Here is a 15881-nt window from a genome sequence, read left to right as displayed (position 1 = left end):
AGACGCCGTTAGGACGTGCGATGGAGGCGCTTAGGACGGGCGTGACAGGCGGCAGGGTTCGTCGGTGCGTGGAGGGGAGGGCGCACGCCGGGGCGTTTGGGAGGGGAAGGGGGTGTTTAATAGAATTTAGAGCGCTAGGAATGATGGATGCGATCATACCAGCACTAACGCACCGGATCCCATCAGAACTCCGAAGTTAAGCGTGCTTGGGCGAGAGTAGTACTAGGATGGGTGACCCCCTGGGAAGTCCTCGTGTTGCATCCCTCCTTTTTGTCGGAATTCGGCACGGTTTCGTCTACTCGACAACAAGTATTTTTTTGCGGACACGACATTCGGGGCCTAGACGCCGTTAGGACGTGCGATGGAGGCGCTAAGGACGGGCGTGACAGGCGGCAGGGTGCGTCGGTGCGTGGAGGGCAGGGCGCACGCCGGGGCGTTTGGGAGGGGAAGGGGGTGTTTAATAGAATTTAGAGCGCTAGGAATGATGGATGCGATCATACCAGCACTAACGCACCGGATCCCATCAGAACTCCGAAGTTAAGCGTGCTTGGGCGAGAGTAGTACTAGGATGGGTGACCCCCTGGGAAGTCCTCGTGTTGCATCCCTCCTTTTTGTCGGAATTCGGCACGGTTTCGTCTACTCGACAACAAGTATTTTTTTGCGGACACGACATTCGGGGCCTAGACGCCGTTAGGACGTGCGATGGAGGCGCTAAGGACGGGCGTGACAGGCGGCAGGGTGCGTCGGTGCGTGGAGGGCAGGGCGCACGCCGGGGCGTTTGGGAGGGGAAGGGGGTGTTTAATAGAATTTAGAGCGCTAGGAATGATGGATGCGATCATACCAGCACTAACGCACCGGATCCCATCAGAACTCCGAAGTTAAGCGTGCTTGGGCGAGAGTAGTACTAGGATGGGTGACCCCCTGGGAAGTCCTCGTGTTGCATCCCTCCTTTTTGTCGGAATTCGGCACGGTTTCGTCTACTCGACAACAAGTATTTTTTTGCGGACACGACATTCGGGGCCTAGACGCCGTTAGGACGTGCGATGGAGGCGCTAAGGACGGGCGTGACAGGCGGCAGGGTGCGTCGGTGCGTGGAGGGCAGGGCGCACGCCGGGGCGTTTGGGAGGGGAAGGGGGTGTTTAATAGAATTTAGAGCGCTAGGAATGATGGATGCGATCATACCAGCACTAACGCACCGGATCCCATCAGAACTCCGAAGTTAAGCGTGCTTGGGCGAGAGTAGTACTAGGATGGGTGACCCCCTGGGAAGTCCTCGTGTTGCATCCCTCCTTTTTGTCGGAATTCGGCACGGTTTCGTCTACTCGACAACAAGTATTTTTTTGCGGACACGACATTCGGGGCCTAGACGCCGTTAGGACGTGCGATGGAGGCGCTAAGGACGGGCGTGACAGGCGGCAGGGTGCGTCGGTGCGTGGAGGGCAGGGCGCACGCCGGGGCGTTTGGGAGGGGAAGGGGGTGTTTAATAGAATTTAGAGCGCTAGGAATGATGGATGCGATCATACCAGCACTAACGCACCGGATCCCATCAGAACTCCGAAGTTAAGCGTGCTTGGGCGAGAGTAGTACTAGGATGGGTGACCCCCTGGGAAGTCCTCGTGTTGCATCCCTCCTTTTTGTCGGAATTCGGCACGGTTTCGTCTACTCGACAACAAGTATTTTTTTGCGGACACGACATTCGGGGCCTAGACGCCGTTAGGACGTGCGATGGAGGCGCTAAGGACGGGCGTGACAGGCGGCAGGGTGCGTCGGTGCGTGGAGGGCAGGGCGCACGCCGGGGCGTTTGGGAGGGGAAGGGGGTGTTTAATAGAATTTAGAGCGCTAGGAATGATGGATGCGATCATACCAGCACTAACGCACCGGATCCCATCAGAACTCCGAAGTTAAGCGTGCTTGGGCGAGAGTAGTACTAGGATGGGTGACCCCCTGGGAAGTCCTCGTGTTGCATCCCTCCTTTTTGTCGGAATTCGGCACGGTTTCGTCTACTCGACAACAAGTATTTTTTTGCGGACACGACATTCGGGGCCTAGACGCCGTTAGGACGTGCGATGGAGGCGCTAAGGACGGGCGTGACAGGCGGCAGGGTGCGTCGGTGCGTGGAGGGCAGGGCGCACGCCGGGGCGTTTGGGAGGGGAAGGGGGTGTTTAATAGAATTTAGAGCGCTAGGAATGATGGATGCGATCATACCAGCACTAACGCACCGGATCCCATCAGAACTCCGAAGTTAAGCGTGCTTGGGCGAGAGTAGTACTAGGATGGGTGACCCCCTGGGAAGTCCTCGTGTTGCATCCCTCCTTTTTGTCGGAATTCGGCACGGTTTCGTCTACTCGACAACAAGTATTTTTTTGCGGACACGACATTCGGGGCCTAGACGCCGTTAGGACGTGCGATGGAGGCGCTAAGGACGGGCGTGACAGGCGGCAGGGTGCGTCGGTGCGTGGAGGGCAGGGCGCACGCCGGGGCGTTTGGGAGGGGAAGGGGGTGTTTAATAGAATTTAGAGCGCTAGGAATGATGGATGCGATCATACCAGCACTAACGCACCGGATCCCATCAGAACTCCGAAGTTAAGCGTGCTTGGGCGAGAGTAGTACTAGGATGGGTGACCCCCTGGGAAGTCCTCGTGTTGCATCCCTCCTTTTTGTCGGAATTCGGCACGGTTTCGTCTACTCGACAACAAGTATTTTTTTGCGGACACGACATTCGGGGCCTAGACGCCGTTAGGACGTGCGATGGAGGCGCTAAGGACGGGCGTGACAGGCGGCAGGGTGCGTCGGTGCGTGGAGGGCAGGGCGCACGCCGGGGCGTTTGGGAGGGGAAGGGGGTGTTTAATAGAATTTAGAGCGCTAGGAATGATGGATGCGATCATACCAGCACTAACGCACCGGATCCCATCAGAACTCCGAAGTTAAGCGTGCTTGGGCGAGAGTAGTACTAGGATGGGTGACCCCCTGGGAAGTCCTCGTGTTGCATCCCTCCTTTTTGTCGGAATTCGGCACGGTTTCGTCTACTCGACAACAAGTATTTTTTTGCGGACACGACATTCGGGGCCTAGACGCCGTTAGGACGTGCGATGGAGGCGCTAAGGACGGGCGTGACAGGCGGCAGGGTGCGTCGGTGCGTGGAGGGCAGGGCGCACGCCGGGGCGTTTGGGAGGGGAAGGGGGTGTTTAATAGAATTTAGAGCGCTAGGAATGATGGATGCGATCATACCAGCACTAACGCACCGGATCCCATCAGAACTCCGAAGTTAAGCGTGCTTGGGCGAGAGTAGTACTAGGATGGGTGACCCCCTGGGAAGTCCTCGTGTTGCATCCCTCCTTTTTGTCGGAATTCGGCACGGTTTCGTCTACTCGACAACAAGTATTTTTTTGCGGACACGACATTCGGGGCCTAGACGCCGTTAGGACGTGCGATGGAGGCGCTAAGGACGGGCGTGACAGGCGGCAGGGTGCGTCGGTGCGTGGAGGGCAGGGCGCACGCCGGGGCGTTTGGGAGGGGAAGGGGGTGTTTAATAGAATTTAGAGCGCTAGGAATGATGGATGCGATCATACCAGCACTAACGCACCGGATCCATCAGAACTCCGAAGTTAAGCGTGCTTGGGCGAGAGTAGTACTAGGATGGGTGACCCCCTGGGAAGTCCTCGTGTTGCATCCCTCCTTTTTGTCGGAATTCGGCACGGTTTCGTCTACTCGACAACAAGTATTTTTTTGCGGACACGACATTCGGGGCCTAGACGCCGTTAGGACGTGCGATGGAGGCGCTTAGGACGGGCGTGACAGGCGGCAGGGTGCGTCGGTGCGTGGAGGGCAGGGCGCACGCCGGGGCGTTTGGGAGGGGAAGGGGGGTGTTTAATAGAATTTAGAGCGCTAGGAATGATGGATGCGATCATACCAGCACTAACGCACCGGATCCCATCAGAACTCCGAAGTTAAGCGTGCTTGGGCGAGAGTAGTACTAGGATGGGTGACCCCCTGGGAAGTCCTCGTGTTGCATCCCTCCTTTTTGTCGGAATTCGGCACGGTTTCGTCTACTCGACAACAAGTATTTTTTTGCGGACACGACATTCGGGGCCTAGACGCCGTTAGGACGTGCGATGGAGGCGCTAAGGACGGGCGTGACAGGCGGCAGGGTGCGTCGGTGCGTGGAGGGCAGGGCGCACGCCGGGGCGTTTGGGAGGGGAAGGGGGTGTTTAATAGAATTTAGAGCGCTAGGAATGATGGATGCGATCATACCAGCACTAACGCACCGGATCCCATCAGAACTCCGAAGTTAAGCGTGCTTGGGCGAGAGTAGTACTAGGATGGGTGACCCCCTGGGAAGTCCTCGTGTTGCATCCCTCCTTTTTGTCGGAATTCGGCACGGTTTCGTCTACTCGACAACAAGTATTTTTTTGCGGACACGACATTCGGGGCCTAGACGCCGTTAGGACGTGCGATGGAGGCGCTAAGGACGGGCGTGACAGGCGGCAGGGTGCGTCGGTGCGTGGAGGGCAGGGCGCACGCCGGGGCGTTTGGGAGGGGAAGGGGGTGTTTAATAGAATTTAGAGCGCTAGGAATGATGGATGCGATCATACCAGCACTAACGCACCGGATCCCATCAGAACTCCGAAGTTAAGCGTGCTTGGGCGAGAGTAGTACTAGGATGGGTGACCCCCTGGGAAGTCCTCGTGTTGCATCCCTCCTTTTTGTCGGAATTCGGCACGGTTTCGTCTACTCGACAACAAGTATTTTTTTGCGGACACGACATTCGGGGCCTAGACGCCGTTAGGACGTGCGATGGAGGCGCTTAGGACGGGCGTGACAGGCGCCAGGGTTCGTCGGTGCGTGGAGGGCAGGGCGCACGCCGGGGCGTTTGGGAGGGGAAGGGGGTGTTTAATAGAATTTAGAGCGCTAGGACTGATGGATGCGATCATACCAGCACTAACGCACCGGATCCCATCAGAACTCCGAAGTTAAGCGTGCTTGGGCGAGAGTAGTACTAGGATGGGTGACCCCCTGGGAAGTCCTCGTGTTGCATCCCTCCTTTTTGTCGGAATTCGGCACGGTTTCGTCTACTCGACAACAAGTATTTTTTTGCGGACACGACATTCGGGGCCTAGACGCCGTTAGGACGTGCGATGGAGGCGCTAAGGACGGGCGTGACAGGCGGCAGGGTGCGTCGGTGCGTGGAGGGCAGGGCGCACGCCGGGGCGTTTGGGAGGGGAAGGGGGTGTTTAATAGAATTTAGAGCGCTAGGAATGATGGATGCGATCATACCAGCACTAACGCACCGGATCCCATCAGAACTCCGAAGTTAAGCGTGCTTGGGCGAGAGTAGTACTAGGATGGGTGACCCCCTGGGAAGTCCTCGTGTTGCATCCCTCCTTTTTGTCGGAATTCGGCACGGTTTCGTCTACTCGACAACAAGTATTTTTTTGCGGACACGACATTCGGGGCCTAGACGCCGTTAGGACGTGCGATGGAGGCGCTAAGGACGGGCGTGACAGGCGGCAGGGTGCGTCGGTGCGTGGAGGGCAGGGCGCACGCCGGGGCGTTTGGGAGGGGAAGGGGGTGTTTAATAGAATTTAGAGCGCTAGGAATGATGGATGCGATCATACCAGCACTAACGCACCGGATCCCATCAGAACTCCGAAGTTAAGCGTGCTTGGGCGAGAGTAGTACTAGGATGGGTGACCCCCTGGGAAGTCCTCGTGTTGCATCCCTCCTTTTTGTCGGAATTCGGCACGGTTTCGTCTACTCGACAACAAGTATTTTTTTGCGGACACGACATTCGGGGCCTAGACGCCGTTAGGACGTGCGATGGAGGCGCTTAGGACGGGCGTGACAGGCGGCAGGGTGCGTCGGTGCGTGGAGGGCAGGGCGCACGCCGGGGCGTTTGGGAGGGGAAGGGGGTGTTTAATAGAATTTAGAGCGCTAGGAATGATGGATGCGATCATACCAGCACTAACGCACCGGATCCCATCAGAACTCCGAAGTTAAGCGTGCTTGGGCGAGAGTAGTACTAGGATGGGTGACCCCCTGGGAAGTCCTCGTGTTGCATCCCTCCTTTTTGTCGGAATTCGGCACGGTTTCGTCTACTCGACAACAAGTATTTTTTTGCGGACACGACATTCGGGGCCTAGACGCCGTTAGGACGTGCGATGGAGGCGCTAAGGACGGGCGTGACAGGCGGCAGGGTGCGTCGGTGCGTGGAGGGCAGGGCGCACGCCGGGGCGTTTGGGAGGGGAAGGGGGTGTTTAATAGAATTTAGAGCGCTAGGAATGATGGATGCGATCATACCAGCACTAACGCACCGGATCCCATCAGAACTCCGAAGTTAAGCGTGCTTGGGCGAGAGTAGTACTAGGATGGGTGACCCCCTGGGAAGTCCTCGTGTTGCATCCCTCCTTTTTGTCGGAATTCGGCACGGTTTCGTCTACTCGACAACAAGTATTTTTTTGCGGACACGACATTCGGGGCCTAGACGCCGTTAGGACGTGCGATGGAGGCGCTAAGGACGGGCGTGACAGGCGGCAGGGTGCGTCGGTGCGTGGAGGGCAGGGCGCACGCCGGGGCGTTTGGGAGGGGAAGGGGGTGTTTAATAGAATTTAGAGCGCTAGGAATGATGGATGCGATCATACCAGCACTAACGCACCGGATCCCATCAGAACTCCGAAGTTAAGCGTGCTTGGGCGAGAGTAGTACTAGGATGGGTGACCCCCTGGGAAGTCCTCGTGTTGCATCCCTCCTTTTTGTCGGAATTCGGCACGGTTTCGTCTACTCGACAACAAGTATTTTTTTGCGGACACGACATTCGGGGCCTAGACGCCGTTAGGACGTGCGATGGAGGCGCTAAGGACGGGCGTGACAGGCGGCAGGGTGCGTCGGTGCGTGGAGGGCAGGGCGCACGCCGGGGCGTTTGGGAGGGGAAGGGGGTGTTTAATAGAATTTAGAGCGCTAGGAATGATGGATGCGATCATACCAGCACTAACGCACCGGATCCCATCAGAACTCCGAAGTTAAGCGTGCTTGGGCGAGAGTAGTACTAGGATGGGTGACCCCCTGGGAAGTCCTCGTGTTGCATCCCTCCTTTTTGTCGGAATTCGGCACGGTTTCGTCTACTCGACAACAAGTATTTTTTTGCGGACACGACATTCGGGGTCTAGACGCCGTTAGGACGTGCGATGGAGGCGCTAAGGACGGGCGTGACAGGCGGCAGGGTGCGTCGGTGCGTGGAGGGCAGGGCGCACGCCGGGGCGTTTGGGAGGGGAAGGGGGTGTTTAATAGAATTTAGAGCGCTAGGAATGATGGATGCGATCATACCAGCACTAACGCACCGGATCCCATCAGAACTCCGAAGTTAAGCGTGCTTGGGCGAGAGTAGTACTAGGATGGGTGACCCCCTGGGAAGTCCTCGTGTTGCATCCCTCCTTTTTGTCGGAATTCGGCACGGTTTCGTCTACTCGACAACAAGTATTTTTTTGCGGACACGACATTCGGGGCCTAGACGCCGTTAGGACGTGCGATGGAGGCGCTAAGGACGGGCGTGACAGGCGGCAGGGTGCGTCGGTGCGTGGAGGGCAGGGCGCACGCCGGGGCGTTTGGGAGGGGAAGGGGGTGTTTAATAGAATTTAGAGCGCTAGGAATGATGGATGCGATCATACCAGCACTAACGCACCGGATCCCATCAGAACTCCGAAGTTAAGCGTGCTTGGGCGAGAGAAGTACTAGGATGGGTGACCCCCTGGGAAGTCCTCGTGTTGCATCCCTCCTTTTTGTCGGAATTCGGCACGGTTTCGTCTACTCGACAACAAGTATTTTTTTGCGGACACGACATTCGGGGCCTAGACGCCGTTAGGACGTGCGATGGAGGCGCTAAGGACGGGCGTGACAGGCGGCAGGGTGCGTCGGTGCGTGGAGGGCAGGGCGCACGCCGGGGCGTTTGGGAGGGGAAGGGGGTGTTTAATAGAATTTAGAGCGCTAGGAATGATGGATGCGATCATACCAGCACTAACGCACCGGATCCCATCAGAACTCCGAAGTTAAGCGTGCTTGGGCGAGAGTAGTACTAGGATGGGTGACCCCCTGGGAAGTCCTCGTGTTGCATCCCTCCTTTTTGTCGGAATTCGGCACGGTTTCGTCTACTCGACAACAAGTATTTTTTTGCGGACACGACATTCGGGGCCTAGACGCCGTTAGGACGTGCGATGGAGGCGCTAAGGACGGGCGTGACAGGCGGCAGGGTGCGTCGGTGCGTGGAGGGCAGGGCGCACGCCGGGGCGTTTGGGAGGGGAAGGGGGTGTTTAATAGAATTTAGAGCGCTAGGAATGATGGATGCGATCATACCAGCACTAACGCACCGGATCCCATCAGAACTCCGAAGTTAAGCGTGCTTGGGCGAGAGTAGTACTAGGATGGGTGACCCCCTGGGAAGTCCTCGTGTTGCATCCCTCCTTTTTGTCGGAATTCGGCACGGTTTCGTCTACTCGACAACAAGTATTTTTTTGCGGACACGACATTCGGGGCCTAGACGCCGTTAGGACGTGCGATGGAGGCGCTTAGGACGGGCGTGACAGGCGGCAGGGTGCGTCGGTGCGTGGAGGGCAGGGCGCACGCCGGGGCGTTTGGGAGGGGAAGGGGGTGTTTAATAGAATTTAGAGCGCTAGGAATGATGGATGCGATCATACCAGCACTAACGCACCGGATCCCATCAGAACTCCGAAGTTAAGCGTGCTTGGGCGAGAGTAGTACTAGGATGGGTGACCCCCTGGGAAGTCCTCGTGTTGCATCCCTCCTTTTTGTCGGAATTCGGCACGGTTTCGTCTACTCGACAACAAGTATTTTTTTGCGGACACGACATTTGGGGCCTAGACGCCGTTAGGACGTGCGATGGAGGCGCTAAGGACGGGCGTGACAGGCGGCAGGGTGCGTCGGTGCGTGGAGGGCAGGGCGCACGCCGGGGCGTTTGGGAGGGGAAGGGGGTGTTTAATAGAATTTAGAGCGCTAGGAATGATGGATGCGATCATACCAGCACTAACGCACCGGATCCCATCAGAACTCCGAAGTTAAGCGTGCTTGGGCGAGAGTAGTACTAGGATGGGTGACCCCCTGGGAAGTCCTCGTGTTGCATCCCTCCTTTTTGTCGGAATTCGGCACGGTTTCGTCTACTCGACAACAAGTATTTTTTTGCGGACACGACATTCGGGGCCTAGACGCCGTTAGGACGTGCGATGGAGGCGCTAAGGACGGGCGTGACAGGCGGCAGGGTGCGTCGGTGCGTGGAGGGCAGGGCGCACGCCGGGGCGTTTGGGAGGGGAAGGGGGTGTTTAATAGAATTTAGAGCGCTAGGAATGATGGATGCGATCATACCAGCACTAACGCACCGGATCCCATCAGAACTCCGAAGTTAAGCGTGCTTGGGCGAGAGTAGTACTAGGATGGGTGACCCCCTGGGAAGTCCTCGTGTTGCATCCCTCCTTTTTGTTGGAATTCGGCACGGTTTCGTCTACTCGACAACAAGTATTTTTTTGCGGACACGACATTCGGGGCCTAGACGCCGTTAGGACGTGCGATGGAGGCGCTAAGGACGGGCGTGACAGGCGGCAGGGTGCGTCGGTGCGTGGAGGGCAGGGCGCACGCCGGGGCGTTTGGGAGGGGAAGGGGGTGTTTAATAGAATTTAGAGCGCTAGGAATGATGGATGCGATCATACCAGCACTAACGCACCGGATCCCATCAGAACTCCGAAGTTAAGCGTGCTTGGGCGAGAGTAGTACTAGGATGGGTGACCCCCTGGGAAGTCCTCGTGTTGCATCCCTCCTTTTTGTCGGAATTCGGCACGGTTTCGTCTACTCGACAACAAGTATTTTTTTGCGGACACGACATTCGGGGCCTAGACGCCGTTAGGACGTGCGATGGAGGCGCTAAGGACGGGCGTGACAGGCGGCAGGGTGCGTCGGTGCGTGGAGGGCAGGGCGCACGCCGGGGCGTTTGGGAGGGGAAGGGGGTGTTTAATAGAATTTAGAGCGCTAGGAATGATGGATGCGATCATACCAGCACTAACGCACCGGATCCCATCAGAACTCCGAAGTTAAGCGTGCTTGGGCGAGAGTAGTACTAGGATGGGTGACCCCCTGGGAAGTCCTCGTGTTGCATCCCTCCTTTTTGTCGGAATTCGGCACGGTTTCGTCTACTCGACAACAAGTATTTTTTTGCGGACACGACATTCGGGGCCTAGACGCCGTTAGGACGTGCGATGGAGGCGCTAAGGACGGGCGTGACAGGCGGCAGGGTGCGTCGGTGCGTGGAGGGCAGGGCGCACGCCGGGGCGTTTGGGAGGGGAAGGGGGTGTTTAATAGAATTTAGAGCGCTAGGAATGATGGATGCGATCATACCAGCACTAACGCACCGGATCCCATCAGAACTCCGAAGTTAAGCGTGCTTGGGCGAGAGTAGTACTAGGATGGGTGACCCCCTGGGAAGTCCTCGTGTTGCATCCCTCCTTTTTGTCGGAATTCGGCACGGTTTCGTCTACTCGACAACAAGTATTTTTTTGCGGACACGACATTCGGGGCCTAGACGCCGTTAGGACGTGCGATGGAGGCGCTAAGGACGGGCGTGACAGGCGGCAGGGTGCGTCGGTGCGTGGAGGGCAGGGCGCACGCCGGGGCGTTTGGGAGGGGAAGGGGGTGTTTAATAGAATTTAGAGCGCTAGGAATGATGGATGCGATCATACCAGCACTAACGCACCGGATCCCATCAGAACTCCGAAGTTAAGCGTGCTTGGGCGAGAGTAGTACTAGGATGGGTGACCCCCTGGGAAGTCCTCGTGTTGCATCCCTCCTTTTTGTCGGAATTCGGCACGGTTTCGTCTACTCGACAACAAGTATTTTTTTGCGGACACGACATTCGGGGCCTAGACGCCGTTAGGACGTGCGATGGAGGCGCTAAGGACGGGCGTGACAGGCGGCAGGGTGCGTCGGTGCGTGGAGGGCAGGGCGCACGCCGGGGCGTTTGGGAGGGGAAGGGGGTGTTTAATAGAATTTAGAGCGCTAGGAATGATGGATGCGATCATACCAGCACTAACGCACCGGATCCCATCAGAACTCCGAAGTTAAGCGTGCTTGGGCGAGAGTAGTACTAGGATGGGTGACCCCCTGGGAAGTCCTCGTGTTGCATCCCTCCTTTTTGTCGGAATTCGGCACGGTTTCGTCTACTCGACAACAAGTATTTTTTTGCGGACACGACATTCGGGGCCTAGACGCCGTTAGGACGTGCGATGGAGGCGCTAAGGACGGGCGTGACAGGCGGCAGGGTGCGTCGGTGCGTGGAGGGCAGGGCGCACGCCGGGGCGTTTGGGAGGGGAAGGGGGTGTTTAATAGAATTTAGAGCGCTAGGAATGATGGATGCGATCATACCAGCACTAACGCACCGGATCCCATCAGAACTCCGAAGTTAAGCGTGCTTGGGCGAGAGTAGTACTAGGATGGGTGACCCCCTGGGAAGTCCTCGTGTTGCATCCCTCCTTTTTGTCGGAATTCGGCACGGTTTCGTCTACTCGACAACAAGTATTTTTTTGCGGACACGACATTCGGGGCCTAGACGCCGTTAGGACGTGCGATGGAGGCGCTTAGGACGGGCGTGACAGGCGGCAGGGTTCGTCGGTGCGTGGAGGGCAGGGCGCACGCCGGGGCGTTTGGGAGGGGAAGGGGGTGTTTAATAGAATTTAGAGCGCTAGGAATGATGGATGCGATCATACCAGCACTAACGCACCGGATCCCATCAGAACTCCGAAGTTAAGCGTGCTTGGGCGAGAGTAGTACTAGGATGGGTGACCCCCTGGGAAGTCCTCGTGTTGCATCCCTCCTTTTTGTCGGAATTCGGCACGGTTTCGTCTACTCGACAACAAGTATTTTTTTGCGGACACGACATTCGGGGCCTAGACGCCGTTAGGACGTGCGATGGAGGCGCTAAGGACGGGCGTGACAGGCGGCAGGGTGCGTCGGTGCGTGGAGGGCAGGGCGCACGCCGGGGCGTTTGGGAGGGGAAGGGGGTGTTTAATAGAATTTAGAGCGCTAGGAATGATGGATGCGATCATACCAGCACTAACGCACCGGATCCCATCAGAACTCCGAAGTTAAGCGTGCTTGGGCGAGAGTAGTACTAGGATGGGTGACCCCCTGGGAAGTCCTCGTGTTGCATCCCTCCTTTTTGTCGGAATTCGGCACGGTTTCGTCTACTCGACAACAAGTATTTTTTTGCGGACACGACATTCGGGGCCTAGACGCCGTTAGGACGTGCGATGGAGGCGCTTAGGACGGGCGTGACAGGCGGCAGGGTTCGTCGGTGCGTGGAGGGCAGGGCGCACGCCGGGGCGTTTGGGAGGGGAAGGGGGTGTTTAATAGAATTTAGAGCGCTAGGAATGATGGATGCGATCATACCAGCACTAACGCACCGGATCCCATCAGAACTCCGAAGTTAAGCGTGCTTGGGCGAGAGTAGTACTAGGATGGGTGACCCCCTGGGAAGTCCTCGTGTTGCATCCCTCCTTTTTGTCGGAATTCGGCACGGTTTCGTCTACTCGACAACAAGTATTTTTTTGCGGACACGACATTCGGGGCCTAGACGCCGTTAGGACGTGCGATGGAGGCGCTAAGGACGGGCGTGACAGGCGGCAGGGTGCGTCGGTGCGTGGAGGGCAGGGCGCACGCCGGGGCGTTTGGGAGGGGAAGGGGGTGTTTAATAGAATTTAGAGCGCTAGGAATGATGGATGCGATCATACCAGCACTAACGCACCGGATCCCATCAGAACTCCGAAGTTAAGCGTGCTTGGGCGAGAGTAGTACTAGGATGGGTGACCCCCTGGGAAGTCCTCGTGTTGCATCCCTCCTTTTTGTCGGAATTCGGCACGGTTTCGTCTACTCGACAACAAGTATTTTTTTGCGGACACGACATTCGGGGCCTAGACGCCGTTAGGACGTGCGATGGAGGCGCTAAGGACGGGCGTGACAGGCGGCAGGGTGCGTCGGTGCGTGGAGGGCAGGGCGCACGCCGGGGCGTTTGGGAGGGGAAGGGGGTGTTTAATAGAATTTAGAGCGCTAGGAATGATGGATGCGATCATACCAGCACTAACGCACCGGATCCCATCAGAACTCCGAAGTTAAGCGTGCTTGGGCGAGAGTAGTACTAGGATGGGTGACCCCCTGGGAAGTCCTCGTGTTGCATCCCTCCTTTTTGTCGGAATTCGGCACGGTTTCGTCTACTCGACAACAAGTATTTTTTTGCGGACACGACATTCGGGGCCTAGACGCCGTTAGGACGTGCGATGGAGGCGCTAAGGACGGGCGTGACAGGCGGCAGGGTGCGTCGGTGCGTGGAGGGCAGGGCGCACGCCGGGGCGTTTGGGAGGGGAAGGGGGTGTTTAATAGAATTTAGAGCGCTAGGAATGATGGATGCGATCATACCAGCACTAACGCACCGGATCCCATCAGAACTCCGAAGTTAAGCGTGCTTGGGCGAGAGTAGTACTAGGATGGGTGACCCCCTGGGAAGTCCTCGTGTTGCATCCCTCCTTTTTGTCGGAATTCGGCACGGTTTCGTCTACTCGACAACAAGTATTTTTTTGCGGACACGACATTCGGGGCCTAGACGCCGTTAGGACGTGCGATGGAGGCGCTAAGGACGGGCGTGACAGGCGGCAGGGTGCGTCGGTGCGTGGAGGGCAGGGCGCACGCCGGGGCGTTTGGGAGGGGAAGGGGGTGTTTAATAGAATTTAGAGCGCTAGGAATGATGGATGCGATCATACCAGCACTAACGCACCGGATCCCATCAGAACTCCGAAGTTAAGCGTGCTTGGGCGAGAGTAGTACTAGGATGGGTGACCCCCTGGGAAGTCCTCGTGTTGCATCCCTCCTTTTTGTCGGAATTCGGCACGGTTTCGTCTACTCGACAACAAGTATTTTTTTGCGGACACGACATTCGGGGCCTAGACGCCGTTAGGACGTGCGATGGAGGCGCTAAGGACGGGCGTGACAGGCGGCAGGGTGCGTCGGTGCGTGGAGGGCAGGGCGCACGCCGGGGCGTTTGGGAGGGGAAGGGGGTGTTTAATAGAATTTAGAGCGCTAGGAATGATGGATGCGATCATACCAGCACTAACGCACCGGATCCCATCAGAACTCCGAAGTTAAGCGTGCTTGGGCGAGAGTAGTACTAGGATGGGTGACCCCCTGGGAAGTCCTCGTGTTGCATCCCTCCTTTTTGTCGGAATTCGGCACGGTTTCGTCTACTCGACAACAAGTATTTTTTTGCGGACACGACATTCGGGGCCTAGACGCCGTTAGGACGTGCGATGGAGGCGCTAAGGACGGGCGTGACAGGCGGCAGGGTGCGTCGGTGCGTGGAGGGCAGGGCGCACGCCGGGGCGTTTGGGAGGGGAAGGGGGTGTTTAATAGAATTTAGAGCGCTAGGAATGATGGATGCGATCATACCAGCACTAACGCACCGGATCCCATCAGAACTCCGAAGTTAAGCGTGCTTGGGCGAGAGTAGTACTAGGATGGGTGACCCCCTGGGAAGTCCTCGTGTTGCATCCCTCCTTTTTGTCGGAATTCGGCACGGTTTCGTCTACTCGACAACAAGTATTTTTTTGCGGACACGACATTCGGGGCCTAGACGCCGTTAGGACGTGCGATGGAGGCGCTAAGGACGGGCGTGACAGGCGGCAGGGTGCGTCGGTGCGTGGAGGGCAGGGCGCACGCCGGGGCGTTTGGGAGGGGAAGGGGGTGTTTAATAGAATTTAGAGCGCTAGGAATGATGGATGCGATCATACCAGCACTAACGCACCGGATCCCATCAGAACTCCGAAGTTAAGCGTGCTTGGGCGAGAGTAGTACTAGGATGGGTGACCCCCTGGGAAGTCCTCGTGTTGCATCCCTCCTTTTTGTCGGAATTCGGCACGGTTTCGTCTACTCGACAACAAGTATTTTTTTGCGGACACGACATTCGGGGCCTAGACGCCGTTAGGACGTGCGATGGAGGCGCTAAGGACGGGCGTGACAGGCGGCAGGGTGCGTCGGTGCGTGGAGGGCAGGGCGCACGCCGGGGCGTTTGGGAGGGGAAGGGGGTGTTTAATAGAATTTAGAGCGCTAGGAATGATGGATGCGATCATACCAGCACTAACGCACCGGATCCCATCAGAACTCCGAAGTTAAGCGTGCTTGGGCGAGAGTAGTACTAGGATGGGTGACCCCCTGGGAAGTCCTCGTGTTGCATCCCTCCTTTTTGTCGGAATTCGGCACGGTTTCGTCTACTCGACAACAAGTATTTTTTTGCGGACACGACATTCGGGGCCTAGACGCCGTTAGGACGTGCGATGGAGGCGCTAAGGACGGGCGTGACAGGCGGCAGGGTGCGTCGGGTGCGTGGAGGGCAGGGCGCACGCCGGGGCGTTTGGGAGGGGAAGGGGGTGTTTAATAGAATTTAGAGCGCTAGGAATGATGGATGCGATCATACCAGCACTAACGCACCGGATCCCATCAGAACTCCGAAGTTAAGCGTGCTTGGGCGAGAGTAGTACTAGGATGGGTGACCCCCTGGGAAGTCCTCGTGTTGCATCCCTCCTTTTTGTCGGAATTCGGCACGGTTTCGTCTACTCGACAACAAGTATTTTTTTGCGGACACGACATTCGGGGCCTAGACGCCGTTAGGACGTGCGATGGAGGCGCTATGGAGGGGCGTGACCGGCGGCAGGGTGCGTCGGTGCGTGGAGGGCAGGGCGCACGCCGGGGCGTTTGGGAGGGGAAGGGGGTGTTTAATAGAATTTAGAGCGCTAGGAATGATGGATGCGATCATACCAGCACTAACGCACCGGATCCCATCAGAACTCCGA

General features: G+C 57.5%; 46 non-coding genes across 46 annotated transcripts; all 46 read left to right on the top strand.

The window, feature by feature from the left end:
* Positions 1-145: 145 nt before the first annotated feature.
* LOC129898456 (5S ribosomal RNA) lies at positions 146-264 on the top strand. The gene has a single exon (XR_008769358.1). It is a non-coding gene; the product is annotated as a 5S ribosomal RNA (ribosomal RNA).
* Positions 265-486: 222 nt separating this feature from the next.
* LOC129898455 (5S ribosomal RNA) lies at positions 487-605 on the top strand. Its single transcript, XR_008769357.1, has one exon. It is a non-coding gene; the product is annotated as a 5S ribosomal RNA (ribosomal RNA).
* Positions 606-827: 222 nt separating this feature from the next.
* Positions 828-946, top strand: LOC129898454 (5S ribosomal RNA). The gene has a single exon (XR_008769356.1). It is a non-coding gene; the product is annotated as a 5S ribosomal RNA (ribosomal RNA).
* A 222-nt stretch (positions 947-1168) lies between these two features.
* On the top strand, positions 1169-1287 carry LOC129898452 (5S ribosomal RNA). Its single transcript, XR_008769354.1, has one exon. It is a non-coding gene; the product is annotated as a 5S ribosomal RNA (ribosomal RNA).
* A 222-nt stretch (positions 1288-1509) lies between these two features.
* LOC129898451 (5S ribosomal RNA) lies at positions 1510-1628 on the top strand. The gene has a single exon (XR_008769353.1). It is a non-coding gene; the product is annotated as a 5S ribosomal RNA (ribosomal RNA).
* A 222-nt stretch (positions 1629-1850) lies between these two features.
* Positions 1851-1969, top strand: LOC129898449 (5S ribosomal RNA). Its single transcript, XR_008769352.1, has one exon. It is a non-coding gene; the product is annotated as a 5S ribosomal RNA (ribosomal RNA).
* A 222-nt stretch (positions 1970-2191) lies between these two features.
* On the top strand, positions 2192-2310 carry LOC129898448 (5S ribosomal RNA). Its single transcript, XR_008769351.1, has one exon. It is a non-coding gene; the product is annotated as a 5S ribosomal RNA (ribosomal RNA).
* Positions 2311-2532: 222 nt separating this feature from the next.
* Positions 2533-2651, top strand: LOC129898447 (5S ribosomal RNA). The gene has a single exon (XR_008769350.1). It is a non-coding gene; the product is annotated as a 5S ribosomal RNA (ribosomal RNA).
* A 222-nt stretch (positions 2652-2873) lies between these two features.
* Positions 2874-2992, top strand: LOC129898446 (5S ribosomal RNA). The gene has a single exon (XR_008769349.1). It is a non-coding gene; the product is annotated as a 5S ribosomal RNA (ribosomal RNA).
* A 222-nt stretch (positions 2993-3214) lies between these two features.
* Positions 3215-3333, top strand: LOC129898445 (5S ribosomal RNA). Its single transcript, XR_008769348.1, has one exon. It is a non-coding gene; the product is annotated as a 5S ribosomal RNA (ribosomal RNA).
* A 222-nt stretch (positions 3334-3555) lies between these two features.
* On the top strand, positions 3556-3673 carry LOC129897656 (5S ribosomal RNA). The gene has a single exon (XR_008768734.1). It is a non-coding gene; the product is annotated as a 5S ribosomal RNA (ribosomal RNA).
* A 223-nt stretch (positions 3674-3896) lies between these two features.
* LOC129898444 (5S ribosomal RNA) lies at positions 3897-4015 on the top strand. Its single transcript, XR_008769347.1, has one exon. It is a non-coding gene; the product is annotated as a 5S ribosomal RNA (ribosomal RNA).
* A 222-nt stretch (positions 4016-4237) lies between these two features.
* LOC129898443 (5S ribosomal RNA) lies at positions 4238-4356 on the top strand. The gene has a single exon (XR_008769346.1). It is a non-coding gene; the product is annotated as a 5S ribosomal RNA (ribosomal RNA).
* Positions 4357-4578: 222 nt separating this feature from the next.
* On the top strand, positions 4579-4697 carry LOC129898442 (5S ribosomal RNA). Its single transcript, XR_008769345.1, has one exon. It is a non-coding gene; the product is annotated as a 5S ribosomal RNA (ribosomal RNA).
* A 222-nt stretch (positions 4698-4919) lies between these two features.
* On the top strand, positions 4920-5038 carry LOC129898440 (5S ribosomal RNA). The gene has a single exon (XR_008769343.1). It is a non-coding gene; the product is annotated as a 5S ribosomal RNA (ribosomal RNA).
* A 222-nt stretch (positions 5039-5260) lies between these two features.
* On the top strand, positions 5261-5379 carry LOC129898439 (5S ribosomal RNA). Its single transcript, XR_008769342.1, has one exon. It is a non-coding gene; the product is annotated as a 5S ribosomal RNA (ribosomal RNA).
* Positions 5380-5601: 222 nt separating this feature from the next.
* LOC129898438 (5S ribosomal RNA) lies at positions 5602-5720 on the top strand. Its single transcript, XR_008769341.1, has one exon. It is a non-coding gene; the product is annotated as a 5S ribosomal RNA (ribosomal RNA).
* Positions 5721-5942: 222 nt separating this feature from the next.
* Positions 5943-6061, top strand: LOC129898437 (5S ribosomal RNA). Its single transcript, XR_008769340.1, has one exon. It is a non-coding gene; the product is annotated as a 5S ribosomal RNA (ribosomal RNA).
* A 222-nt stretch (positions 6062-6283) lies between these two features.
* On the top strand, positions 6284-6402 carry LOC129898436 (5S ribosomal RNA). The gene has a single exon (XR_008769339.1). It is a non-coding gene; the product is annotated as a 5S ribosomal RNA (ribosomal RNA).
* A 222-nt stretch (positions 6403-6624) lies between these two features.
* LOC129898433 (5S ribosomal RNA) lies at positions 6625-6743 on the top strand. Its single transcript, XR_008769337.1, has one exon. It is a non-coding gene; the product is annotated as a 5S ribosomal RNA (ribosomal RNA).
* Positions 6744-6965: 222 nt separating this feature from the next.
* Positions 6966-7084, top strand: LOC129898432 (5S ribosomal RNA). The gene has a single exon (XR_008769336.1). It is a non-coding gene; the product is annotated as a 5S ribosomal RNA (ribosomal RNA).
* Positions 7085-7306: 222 nt separating this feature from the next.
* On the top strand, positions 7307-7425 carry LOC129898431 (5S ribosomal RNA). The gene has a single exon (XR_008769335.1). It is a non-coding gene; the product is annotated as a 5S ribosomal RNA (ribosomal RNA).
* A 222-nt stretch (positions 7426-7647) lies between these two features.
* On the top strand, positions 7648-7766 carry LOC129897407 (5S ribosomal RNA). Its single transcript, XR_008768500.1, has one exon. It is a non-coding gene; the product is annotated as a 5S ribosomal RNA (ribosomal RNA).
* A 222-nt stretch (positions 7767-7988) lies between these two features.
* Positions 7989-8107, top strand: LOC129898430 (5S ribosomal RNA). Its single transcript, XR_008769334.1, has one exon. It is a non-coding gene; the product is annotated as a 5S ribosomal RNA (ribosomal RNA).
* A 222-nt stretch (positions 8108-8329) lies between these two features.
* LOC129898429 (5S ribosomal RNA) lies at positions 8330-8448 on the top strand. Its single transcript, XR_008769333.1, has one exon. It is a non-coding gene; the product is annotated as a 5S ribosomal RNA (ribosomal RNA).
* A 222-nt stretch (positions 8449-8670) lies between these two features.
* LOC129898427 (5S ribosomal RNA) lies at positions 8671-8789 on the top strand. Its single transcript, XR_008769331.1, has one exon. It is a non-coding gene; the product is annotated as a 5S ribosomal RNA (ribosomal RNA).
* A 222-nt stretch (positions 8790-9011) lies between these two features.
* LOC129898426 (5S ribosomal RNA) lies at positions 9012-9130 on the top strand. The gene has a single exon (XR_008769330.1). It is a non-coding gene; the product is annotated as a 5S ribosomal RNA (ribosomal RNA).
* A 222-nt stretch (positions 9131-9352) lies between these two features.
* Positions 9353-9471, top strand: LOC129898425 (5S ribosomal RNA). The gene has a single exon (XR_008769329.1). It is a non-coding gene; the product is annotated as a 5S ribosomal RNA (ribosomal RNA).
* A 222-nt stretch (positions 9472-9693) lies between these two features.
* Positions 9694-9812, top strand: LOC129898424 (5S ribosomal RNA). Its single transcript, XR_008769328.1, has one exon. It is a non-coding gene; the product is annotated as a 5S ribosomal RNA (ribosomal RNA).
* A 222-nt stretch (positions 9813-10034) lies between these two features.
* Positions 10035-10153, top strand: LOC129898423 (5S ribosomal RNA). Its single transcript, XR_008769327.1, has one exon. It is a non-coding gene; the product is annotated as a 5S ribosomal RNA (ribosomal RNA).
* A 222-nt stretch (positions 10154-10375) lies between these two features.
* On the top strand, positions 10376-10494 carry LOC129898422 (5S ribosomal RNA). The gene has a single exon (XR_008769326.1). It is a non-coding gene; the product is annotated as a 5S ribosomal RNA (ribosomal RNA).
* A 222-nt stretch (positions 10495-10716) lies between these two features.
* On the top strand, positions 10717-10835 carry LOC129898421 (5S ribosomal RNA). The gene has a single exon (XR_008769325.1). It is a non-coding gene; the product is annotated as a 5S ribosomal RNA (ribosomal RNA).
* A 222-nt stretch (positions 10836-11057) lies between these two features.
* Positions 11058-11176, top strand: LOC129898420 (5S ribosomal RNA). The gene has a single exon (XR_008769324.1). It is a non-coding gene; the product is annotated as a 5S ribosomal RNA (ribosomal RNA).
* A 222-nt stretch (positions 11177-11398) lies between these two features.
* On the top strand, positions 11399-11517 carry LOC129898419 (5S ribosomal RNA). The gene has a single exon (XR_008769323.1). It is a non-coding gene; the product is annotated as a 5S ribosomal RNA (ribosomal RNA).
* A 222-nt stretch (positions 11518-11739) lies between these two features.
* On the top strand, positions 11740-11858 carry LOC129898417 (5S ribosomal RNA). Its single transcript, XR_008769322.1, has one exon. It is a non-coding gene; the product is annotated as a 5S ribosomal RNA (ribosomal RNA).
* Positions 11859-12080: 222 nt separating this feature from the next.
* LOC129898415 (5S ribosomal RNA) lies at positions 12081-12199 on the top strand. The gene has a single exon (XR_008769320.1). It is a non-coding gene; the product is annotated as a 5S ribosomal RNA (ribosomal RNA).
* A 222-nt stretch (positions 12200-12421) lies between these two features.
* Positions 12422-12540, top strand: LOC129898414 (5S ribosomal RNA). Its single transcript, XR_008769319.1, has one exon. It is a non-coding gene; the product is annotated as a 5S ribosomal RNA (ribosomal RNA).
* Positions 12541-12762: 222 nt separating this feature from the next.
* On the top strand, positions 12763-12881 carry LOC129898413 (5S ribosomal RNA). The gene has a single exon (XR_008769318.1). It is a non-coding gene; the product is annotated as a 5S ribosomal RNA (ribosomal RNA).
* Positions 12882-13103: 222 nt separating this feature from the next.
* Positions 13104-13222, top strand: LOC129898412 (5S ribosomal RNA). Its single transcript, XR_008769317.1, has one exon. It is a non-coding gene; the product is annotated as a 5S ribosomal RNA (ribosomal RNA).
* A 222-nt stretch (positions 13223-13444) lies between these two features.
* LOC129898411 (5S ribosomal RNA) lies at positions 13445-13563 on the top strand. Its single transcript, XR_008769316.1, has one exon. It is a non-coding gene; the product is annotated as a 5S ribosomal RNA (ribosomal RNA).
* A 222-nt stretch (positions 13564-13785) lies between these two features.
* On the top strand, positions 13786-13904 carry LOC129898410 (5S ribosomal RNA). The gene has a single exon (XR_008769315.1). It is a non-coding gene; the product is annotated as a 5S ribosomal RNA (ribosomal RNA).
* Positions 13905-14126: 222 nt separating this feature from the next.
* LOC129898409 (5S ribosomal RNA) lies at positions 14127-14245 on the top strand. The gene has a single exon (XR_008769314.1). It is a non-coding gene; the product is annotated as a 5S ribosomal RNA (ribosomal RNA).
* Positions 14246-14467: 222 nt separating this feature from the next.
* Positions 14468-14586, top strand: LOC129898408 (5S ribosomal RNA). The gene has a single exon (XR_008769313.1). It is a non-coding gene; the product is annotated as a 5S ribosomal RNA (ribosomal RNA).
* A 222-nt stretch (positions 14587-14808) lies between these two features.
* On the top strand, positions 14809-14927 carry LOC129898407 (5S ribosomal RNA). The gene has a single exon (XR_008769312.1). It is a non-coding gene; the product is annotated as a 5S ribosomal RNA (ribosomal RNA).
* Positions 14928-15149: 222 nt separating this feature from the next.
* On the top strand, positions 15150-15268 carry LOC129898406 (5S ribosomal RNA). Its single transcript, XR_008769311.1, has one exon. It is a non-coding gene; the product is annotated as a 5S ribosomal RNA (ribosomal RNA).
* Positions 15269-15491: 223 nt separating this feature from the next.
* LOC129898404 (5S ribosomal RNA) lies at positions 15492-15610 on the top strand. The gene has a single exon (XR_008769309.1). It is a non-coding gene; the product is annotated as a 5S ribosomal RNA (ribosomal RNA).
* Positions 15611-15881: the final 271 nt, after the last annotated feature.

Source organism: Solanum dulcamara, chromosome 7, assembly GCF_947179165.1.
Source record: "Solanum dulcamara chromosome 7, daSolDulc1.2, whole genome shotgun sequence".
Taxonomy (NCBI): domain Eukaryota; kingdom Viridiplantae; phylum Streptophyta; class Magnoliopsida; order Solanales; family Solanaceae; genus Solanum; species Solanum dulcamara.
Note: the sequence above shows the minus strand (reverse complement) of the source record. Positions and strands in the feature narration are given on the sequence as shown.